Source organism: Anas platyrhynchos, chromosome 8 (assembly GCF_047663525.1).
Source record: "Anas platyrhynchos isolate ZD024472 breed Pekin duck chromosome 8, IASCAAS_PekinDuck_T2T, whole genome shotgun sequence".
In the NCBI taxonomy this organism is placed as follows: Eukaryota; Metazoa; Chordata; class Aves; order Anseriformes; family Anatidae; genus Anas; species Anas platyrhynchos.
In genome coordinates, this window is record NC_092594.1 from 21824061 (window position 1) to 21834834 (window position 10774).

Below are 10774 nucleotides of genomic sequence, written 5' to 3' on the forward strand. Positions count from 1 at the left end.
GAAATGTGCAGGATGTTCCTCCTTAAAAAAATAAATAAATAAATAAATAAAAATTGAGGAGATTTGCAGACCCAAACACTCCAGTTTGTATAAATTTTCCATTACTGGAAACTGTTTACCAGGTTAAAAAAGTATTCTGCCCCCCCTCAGCTTTCAAGAAGTTGGCCTAAATCTGTTCCTAGCAATGAGAACCAAGCACATTTAGGGTTAAAAGGAAAACTTAAAAATCCCAGTAAGAGTTTCCTTCCTTGATTGTTGCATTTATTCTGAAATTTCATAGGCTACAAGAGAAAGAGAGTTGTAGCAGTCCTGACAGATCAATGCAGACCTTAGCCCAAGTCCCAGACTGGTCACGAGACTCCTCCTTGCTTCATCCCTGCACAGTTGGAACTAACATCAATTCGCCCAGAGAAGCCATGGATGTTCTGTCCCTGGAAGTGTACAAAGACAGGCTGGATGGGGCTTTGGGCAACCTGATGCAGTGGGAGGTGTCCCTGCCCATGGGGTGTGTGTGGAGGTTGGACCCAGATCATCCTTAAAGACCCTTCCAACTTGAACCATTCTATAATTCTATGATTCCATAATGATGCATGTCTGAACAAGGCTTCATATATGAGACAACAAAAGAGTTTTCTGCCAGGTATTCCAAGTAGACATTCATGCTCTACCATTCAGTCTGGTAGTAAGCAACAGTAAACAATATTCACACGCACAGAGCAGTTTAGTATGAGAGCGTTTAAACCACTGCTTTAATCATAAAAACATATCTGAATCCAGTCTTCTTAAAACCTGTTACCTCAGAGTCATTTTCCACTCCTGATTATGTATTCTGTGCAAGTAGCATATAAAGCTCTAAGCTCGCTGTTGTCAGTAAAAGTTTGGGGCATGTAAACAAAGGCTGAACTTGCCTGTTATTTAAGAACAGAGCTCAAGTCTCTTTTTTCACCCAAGCCCATGCTGCTCTTAAAATTTCTGAAGGTTAACACCAGCCTGCTCTTTAAAATAAAGGTGACACATAAAATCAAATTCTGATTGCATTCTGGTCTCTGAATTGGCAATTTAATTTAGCTGTTTTTCATAACTGTCCTACTCATGCTATGATACACTGTAATGTCCTTGTATAATAAATAGCAGGTCATTTAAAAAGAAAAACACCAAAGTGAACAAGAAAATGACAAAAAAAAAAAAAAAAAGGAAAAGATATATAAACCATTATATTTATTCTGCTGCTATGACCTCCCATCTTTCATTCAAGCTGAAACCCATTTGAGGTTCAAATAGATAATAAAAAATTGAAATTTAGTCATAAGAAAATCATAATTAACAAAGAATGCAGGAAGAACAAATCCAGCTATACTTGACCTTCTCTGGTAGGCTCATCCATGCCACCAGTAAACTTAGGGCAGCTATTCCTACAGGCAGTTTATGAATGTCTTCCATTACCTTTTTTTTGTCAGTAGATACTCAGTGAAATTGGCATCAAATTCTTGAAAGCAATTTCCACTGCTTAAGTGAGCTTGAGCACTTGATCGTACCACAGATACAAGGGACTGAGGTTCTACAGACTTGTTACGTGCCAGATAATTCATATGTCCATGTCCTACAGATGTGCCTTAGCTGTGTTCCAGTGGAGACCCTACTCCATACTACTCCATAGCATGTCCATAGTAATTTAAGTAGTCGAAGCATACCCAGTCCTTTACAGATAATGCTTTCCAAGGTCTTCACACACATAAAATGAAGTTTCAGAACAGGCAAGTAGTGTATGATAGTTTGAAGTGAAGATTTTGTGAAGTGTTGTGAAGATCTTGTGAAAGCAGAGTGTGTTCCCCCCGTGCCCATTAGCATCCCATTATTAGAGGATAAAGAACAGACCAAATGCAAAGGAAGCTAATTTGTAGCATGGTTTCTACCATCCTTCCCACTGAGGCCACATACAAATCCAAGTTAGGAATTATAACCCCCATTTTAAGGAATAGAAAGTAAAAAAATATATTAAGCACCCCATAAGGCATTTCACACGTACTAGAAACTACAAATACAAGAAACTAGCCCCAAATTACCTGCACAATACCACACAGTGAGTCTGGTAGACACAGAACAAGAATGACAAATTTCTGACTATTGAAGTGGCTCTGACATGGATTTAATTTGGGATTGTTTTTTTCTAGCACATGGAAATTGGATCAGGCTCTCCGAAGCTTTAAATATGGGAAGACAGACATATTCTCTCTATTATTTCCAAATCCAATAACTAAGACTAGCTTTATTAAAAAAAAAAAAAAAAAAAAAAAAGGCAAAAATAAAAGAAAAAAAGCTTGAATTTCAGCTGTCTTTAAACAGTATTCCAGCAGCAGAAGTGAAAATACCCAAATGCATTATTCAGGAATATAATAAGAAATTGTCGTTTAAATTTAAAATCAAATTATGTTGCATACATACAAAGCAAAGATAGCTATTTAGGAATATACAACATGTGTATAAACTGACATTTTCTAAACTATCTTCAAGAACAAAGAAAACCTTGTGATACATAATTGAAATTAGAAATTGGATACAGGATAAAGCAGTATTATTGTATTAATAAATATTTCACAATTTCCATGGCCATTCTTGGCATCTTACTGCTGTCTTAAGCTCCTTCATGGTTGCCATGAGATAAAACATAACTCAATAGGCAGCTGCCCACAGTGGTAGCTCATCTTAGATTTAGGGACAAATTTAAGCACTTTTCTGAATGCAGACATACTTAAGTACATCCTTAAATGTAATGCACACATTTAAGTGATTGACTAGAGTGTGGCCTACAGAAGGGAGGACTGCAAAAAGCATAAATATCCAGTAAAAGGATCAAAATTACAGTGAATCCATTCATCATAAATGACCTGTTACAAGTCATGGTGCACTTCCATACTCTTCAGTACATAGCTGTCAGAAATGCTCATGTTATCTCACTGACTTCAAGGGCACAGTATCATTGCAGATGACAGCAGAAGTTGCCCTGTGGGCAATTGCAAACAATTTCAGACAGATACCTGCCTTAACCCTGGGCTGCCCTCCATCACTGAGAAGTTTTCATATTAATATCGTGGGGCATGGAGATTATCATTTTGTTCTGTCTTTGTTCAGCAAGAAGCACAGTGCTCTATCACTTGTGATTTCAGAGGGACCTAAGTGCTCAATTTCCCTAAAAAAAATAAATCAGAAATTCTCTCAGGAAATTTGAGACCATCCAGCTCATAGATCAGTTTATTATCCCCTCATACATACAGCATTAAAAACCTAACATTCTAAATTCAAGCCTTCTTAAAATGGTATTTTCTGCAAAATCATTTACCATTGTATAACATCATGTCAGAAAATTTCTTTACAGATGTTGATGGATATTTTAATAAAGCGTGTAATTTAATGAAACATTTACTCTCTTTCATGAAGGAGTAATTGAAATGTTAATTTAAATTGGATTGGACAGATCCAAAATCAGACTAATTGAATGTAAACAAAAGACAATGAGGACTAGCAGTATGCCAAGTTGACATCTTTTGCAATAACAAGGGAATCCTGGTTATCAGTTCTATTCTTTATTATTTTCCTAAATAATCTGGAAGAGTGTGAAATAAACATATTAAGAAAGCCAGTGAATGCTTCTATATTGGGAGGCACCATCAATACCAGAAAGGCTGACAGAGTAAGAAAAATGGGGGGGAGAGGGAGAGGGAGAGGGAGAGGGAGAGGGAGAGGGAGAGGGAGAGGGAGAGGGAGAGGGAGAGGGAGAGGGAGAGGGAGAGGGAGAGGGAGAGGGAGAGGGAGAGGGAGAGGGAGAGGGAGAGGGAGAGGGAGAGGGAGAGGGAGAGATCTTACATCTAACAGAGATGGTAAAAAATTATCTGAAGTATACCCTGAATAAATGAGAAACTGTGGGAGAAGCAATAAGGAAAATAATCAACTGGCAGTGATGACAACACAGTTAAAGATAGCTGGAAAGACAAAACTGGGAATACATATGCATAGAATAGCATGTCCACACAAGAACCACACATCTGCTCAGTACAGGAATACCTGTTCTCCAGTAAACTATCTGGAGTTGACATCCGGGAGCAGTCTGGAGGAATGATAACCAAAGGAAAAATGGGAGCACATAGGCCAGCTGAAATGTCTGCATGTGTAAAGCTAATCACAAGCTTAAATGAAATCTTAAGGGGCTTCAAGGACCAAAATATCCTGTTTAAAAGGAGGTAAGAATTAGTTTGCACTGGCCTACATATATTTTTTTCAAATGACTCAATAGCTCCCAAAGGACTCACATAGTCTTTTATTCTGGTGCAAGGTGTGTACTATTATAAAATACTATAAAAATAGACTGAAGTTACCATTAAAAATACATGAGCTGGATCTCTGAAAGGAAAATGAGTGATTCAACATGGTGAGATGAACTGCAGTTATACTGGGTAAAGAGAAAAAAATTAGAAGCAATTAATGGGCTGAACACCTATAAAATCTGCATGAAAGTCTTCTCAAGGAACACTGGAGGCTTGAAGGAGTATTAAAGAGGCATTAGAAAATGGATGGTCTTTTTGATCAGAGTTGGGCTAGCTTATAAAATAGACCTGTCTTCCATCTATAAATTATGACTTCATATTAAATAATAGGAAATTGGAAATTCAAACATCTCTATTTTTTTCTGAATGTAAATGGCATTTCAATAAACAAATGTAACTGCAAATTTTAGAACAATATATATCACTCTCTCCTCTAACTGCAGCTTTCAGCAAAAATATCATTTTATCCTCCTCATTTTTGAAGCTGACATGTTATTAACATCATACATTATGTCTAAGACAATTGGAGGAAATAGAATTGATAAAACAGAAATAGAAAGTGTCCACAAATGAAAAAGTAAAACAATAACATACTTTGAAACATTCATCAAAGCATATTAGCAATCAATTTTAATCAAGGGTATGTCACTTCCCATTGAGCGAAAACAGAGGTGCTATGCTATTTGCACTTACTGACATAATATAACCAGAGTTACAGGAAAAAAAAAAAAAAAAAAAAAAAAAAAAAAGGTTATCATCAGCTGGACTTTCAGCTAAAATCACTAGAAAGAAGCAGAATAAAATAAAATCTACATGGGGAAAGATCAGCATGGAAGAGAGTGGAAGAATGTGCAAGTCCAAGAAGAAAATTTTTAAAAGAAGGCATAGCTGCAAAAGATGTGCTAAAGGCATGAAGTGATAGTTTGTGCCCATCAGGTCAGTGGAATTTTTTCCATTAGCTTAAGGCACATGGTCTGCCCCTGAGCCACCCGTAAGCAGTCCGGCATACTGCTGTATGTGCAGCACATGCCTGATTTGTTTTGTGAGGCTTACTGCAAATGGGCACATGCAGTGAACCAAGGCAAGTGGAATACCCTAAAACAGTAATAACCCAGTAAGCAATAACATTCCTACCTTGGCTACCAACTGCCTAAATTAGCTCATAGCTTAAAGACCAATCCCAAAAGAAGTGATATATGCATGGGAAGTCCCATGATGCCACACCTATAGGATCTTTTATATACTGACAAAAATAATATTTACACAAAAATAATAATTTGCATTCGTAAATATCACCAAAATTTATTTAATATTATACATTCACAAGTACAAAACAATTTATATGGTCTAGTACCTCAGTATCATTTAACAATTTTGCTGTTATCTGCCATCTAGGTGATAATGCTTTACCAAATAAAAGAAAGGAACATGATCTTTCATGTTAGAGTCTCAACATCAAAATCAAGAAATCTAATGGAGAGCAACACATTTTTCTTATACTGAAAAAGTTAGAACATCTTTTTCTTTGTCAGACTTCATCAAATACTCTTTGCATTCTTCCCTCTGTCTATTCAACCACAGAGTTATGATCTTTAATTAATGAAAGAAGTTAAAAGAAAAGTTAATAATACCATGCTAAAACTATTAATTAAAAGCAGAAACATCCTTCTTTGGGTTGAATGGCTCTCTATATTTCTAAAGGCAAATAATGATACTGAGATCTGAAGTAATCCATCCTCAATGACTACCATTCCTTGTCATTTGATTGCCTCGATACAGCAGATAAATTCAAATGGCTTCTGTCCAATTTGAGGCATATGAGTGTGAAGAGCACAGTAATAATAAAACCAATTCACTTAAACTGGCTCTGCTTGGGGAACTGACTAGAGTGATATCCCTTTTTCTGCTGCTAATAAAGGCAAGTAGATTACGTCTTTGCATCAAGGTCTGCAATTACAAAAGAATTTAAAATAATCTACAGATACCTAGAAACAGAGCTTAATATCAGCACTAGGCATATAAATGCCAAATAAATGTGCTATAAACTGATTAGCCATAGGCTTCCCTGAAAGGTAATTTAATTCAATGGGAATACACTCAGTGGTACAAAGGAGCCTTCAAACATCTTTACCATCATGTTTGTTAAATAACTTCATTCTAAACAAGCTGGAACAATCTGCTCTTCCACTGAAAAATGCATCTGAAAAATATCACTGAAATGAACGTAACCAAAACTAAGGACAAACAGCAGAGGACAAGGCAATACATACATTTGGCAGCAAGCAAAATAAAAAGAACAGTGCAAAATAATGCAAAACAAAAGCAAGGAAAATAGCTTATTAACAGAATAGCCCTGAAAACAACGGTTGATGAACAGTGAAAAGCTTTTATCTTTACCCTACATTGAAATCAACTTTAAAACACCTCTTGCAGAAGAAAGGACTGCAGCTGTGTCAATCCTCCTCCACATTAAATTGTCTCTTTCAAAAATTCTGTGCTCCCCAAGGCAACTCATCCCTGCAGAGGCAATCTGAAATTATGGCTAACGTAAAAGTCAATGGATTTGAAAGGGACATTCTCTTTTCATCAGGATAAGTCAAAGACATAGTCTCCACAGAAAAAAATACTCTGACCGATTGCATATAAAAAGGCCTCATGTATATTCAAGCATGTGCTGTACCACAGTTTACACCTTCAGGAGGTACATTTGTAACAGCTACCATTCCTGCTACATTTCAGTCTTTCCATAGACCCATGACTCTAAACTAAGCGAAGAATCATCAGAAATTATATCTTCTATCTTCCCTATATCTTCTCAGCTGAAGATGCTTTAAGTTCAGTTAATGTTTCTGGCATCAAAGAAGAGTTGTTTTGTTTTCAAAGGCATTAACACATCCTGTGGTTCCATAGGAGTTCATGGAGATAAGAGTTCAGAGCACTGGTTGGTTCAGATACCAACTATCCCAGTCTCAAACCTGTAAGTAAAAATTAAATACTTTCTTCTAGACTAATAGCAGGGACACTGCATGGAAAGCTTGGAGCACATGAAGTCAGTATTACCCCTCTTTGAAACCTGAATACTTTTAAAAGCTATATTGTTGTAATATTAGCTCTAGGTATCTGAAATGCAATTTCAATTTCAAAACCCTTATGAGATTTCATGGTATTAGATTCGGTACCCTAGTGTAAATATTAGCTGAGATATGCCTATTCTCCCTCTCCACATCCCTGAAGTTGTAGCTGAACATAGGATTTCCATTCACTCTTGGTTGTAATCTACTGTGAATCTTTGCTGTCACAGTCCCTCTGCTACATTCTACTGTCAGAAGGCTGTAAACTGAACTGGAGCTAAAGCTCTTATAAAATCCAGTATTGCCACATAAACCCACAACCTACTGAATAGAGAGCAGGTTTAAAAATTATTAATCATTATTTTCCGAGTCTTCTGGGATCAGGAAATGAGTTCATTTTATGGGTGGAAGTTAAGGGTTTGTATTTATTCTCATTTACAGCAATGCAGTATAGCACTCTTTACTATGAGGAGATGAGAAAAGTCAAATGTCACCATAAAACTCAGGGTCAGCTTGAGCTGCCTCTTCCTCTCCACAAACCTCTTTTAAAATCTCTCCTTGCTTTTTTCATTGACTGAAGTGAGAAGAGAGCAAAAACCTCCCCAGAGGCCGCAGGCTGTGAGACTTGTCTTGGTCACCAAGTCTGGAAAAGTCAGGTCTCCTCACTCCAGCAGAAAGGCCTCAGGTGCCCAGCTGAGGTAGCCCAAGCACATGGGGTATTCCATTATCAAGTTAATTTTTCCATTTGTTACCCTGTTGGTTTGAATAATCCCATTCTTTGCATATACGCTTCACAGTCCATGAGAGTTTAATGCACTGAATTTCCTTAACTTTTATGCTGGGACATGTTGTTCTTTGACCTCTGTCTGTTTTCACTGAAATCAATAAAAAGCTGCCCAACTATTTCAGTGAAATTTCAGGGGAGTTACACCAGAAGAGTTTGGTTACTTGTTAAACTTGATCTCAGTCACCCATTAGTCCATGTGCATTTTTCTTTTAAAAACAGATAAAAACATCAAATGTATAGAGATAGGGAACAAATCCTATCAAACTTGAAAAAAAAATAGAATAAAGAAAAAAAAAAAGTTAAAAACACATGAGCACTGTTTCACTGTTACCTCAAAAAAAGAAAAGGAGGAAAAAAAAAAAAAAGCACAATCCTATGTGCATAATACATGAATCAAGGTGAAGTTAAGGGTTTGTATTTATTCTCCTTTAATTCTTTCTCCCACTAAACAAGCTCCCCTGAGTCTAAAACAACGTTTTTACCCTTTTGATGCTCCAATATTTCACGATTGGGGCTGAAAATTTCTACCAAGCCTGATAAATGAATTTACTCTGTGCTGTTGCCTTTTTTCCTATATGGGCTGAGTGCTGAAAGGAGTCTGGACAGCACATACAATTACAGCAATGCAGCTCTTTACCATTTCTGACTAGAAGGGCACCACAAACAAAAATACTTAGTTACTTTTTAATATATTAACTGTCATTGGTTACTCTCCTTTTCCCCTCCACTGCTGTATCTCAGCAGTTTGGTGCCCTGCATTGCCACAGCTTTGCTCATTTCCCTTCCAAACTCTTATCCTTACCTCCAACAGCTCCAAAAAACAGTTTGATCAACTGAATCCACAAGTCAAGAGTTCCCTCCTTGGGTCAGCTTATGGAAATCCCAGCATTTTGTTGGCCTGTCCAACAAAAAGCCTGTCCAGGAGTTAACCTGTCCTTCTCCAGAGCCCCCATGGAAGCAACCTTATAGAGCTGACACAAAGAGTTGCACAGCGTGAATTTTCCATTCAAGAACCAAGCAAAAAGGATCATAAAAATACTTAAAATGTGGATAACACCAAATTTAATGTATTGTTGTTTTCTCTTCTGAACTGAAATAGCCCATAGGCAGAAAATTACAAGTTAAACATACCCAGTAAGTTTATACTCAACTTTTGGGGTTCCTTGGAAGGAAAAGAGCTGGGGGCACATTCACAGACCTGAAGGAGAAGGAAGAAGATATGATTCCATACCATGGAAGTACAACATAGTTTGGATTTCTTCCTCTGCACAGGTTTGATTCTAAAAGCATGAACCTTTTAGCATAGTCTCAGATGGATTTGTATGCAAGGAGACTACTGCTCCTCCTCTAGACAAGAAAATCTGCATTTCAGCTACATTTTATTACATCTTCAAGCCTTCAAAATGGAATTTTTCACAGTTCTGGAGCTGGGACAAGGCATCTCCATAGCTCTAACTCACCCTGTCCCTGCAGAGAGCACAGTGGGGCCTTTCTAACCTCTTCACAAACTGTAGCCAGGAACTTCATGAAGATGACAAAGAAAATTTAAAATTATTGTTGCCCTTTGCATTGTTTTCACAGATGACATGAATATATTTAACCATCTGTTAGGGATTTAATTTACTCACAAACAGTAATCTCATCATTTTGTAACAAAACTTACAAATTTTGCTGAAAGTCTGGTTTTCAGACAGTTACAAATCCCCTATCAACTTTCCTGGGATCTGGAGTTCTTCTTTAGCTTTCTGTAAACTGAAAGTGTTCATTATCAAGCAGAGCAAAATGGAATCCTGAATGGATTCAGCATTGAGTGCCGCATTCTTTTTCATAGATGAAAAGGAATTATCGCCTTAGGAGTGAAACACTTATCTATGCATAGTTTTAGTGTAAAAAAAAAAAAAAAAAAAAAAAAAAAAAAAACATATCTTTTGAGGTACTTTTGAGATAAATTTGGTAGGAAACACATGTGGTAGGAAAAATGAACTAATCCCAATATTACCATAGGGCTAATGTTCAGAAATGTGTCTGCATATACTGCAATAGGACAGGCTGGGAAGACTGAATACCTTAGGAAACTGCTCTGTAATATGCTGAAATCATATATGAGGCAGAGGCTGGAAGAAAGAACAAGAAATAACAGGTTTTAGCTTTCAAATAACTCGGGGATTTGTGGCTTCAATAAGTAGTAGGTACTTTTTTTTTTCTTTTTTCTTTTTTTTCAGTCTAGGCAAGACCATCTAAAACAGTTGCCCCCAGACAAACTGTAGATTTCCACTTAGACAAAATTCCAATCTGTAGAATCAAGACAGGTCCCAACCTAAGGCTCAGTTTCACCTATCACAAAGTTAAAGAGAATCTGCAAAAGAGAATTCACAGGTCATAATCAGGGGGTTGTAAAACACATTATTCCATACCTTTTGATAAACATTTTGTGAGGCTCAGAGGTGAGCGTTTTTATTGGGATTTAGGATATGTCTGTGAAATGAAATCAAAGGAAAACAAGAACAATAAATATGCCTTATAGTAGTACTATAGGTGAAAATTACTCTACTCTTGGGGGTTTTTTAGTTCACTAATTCAGGTTTATTCTTAGCAGC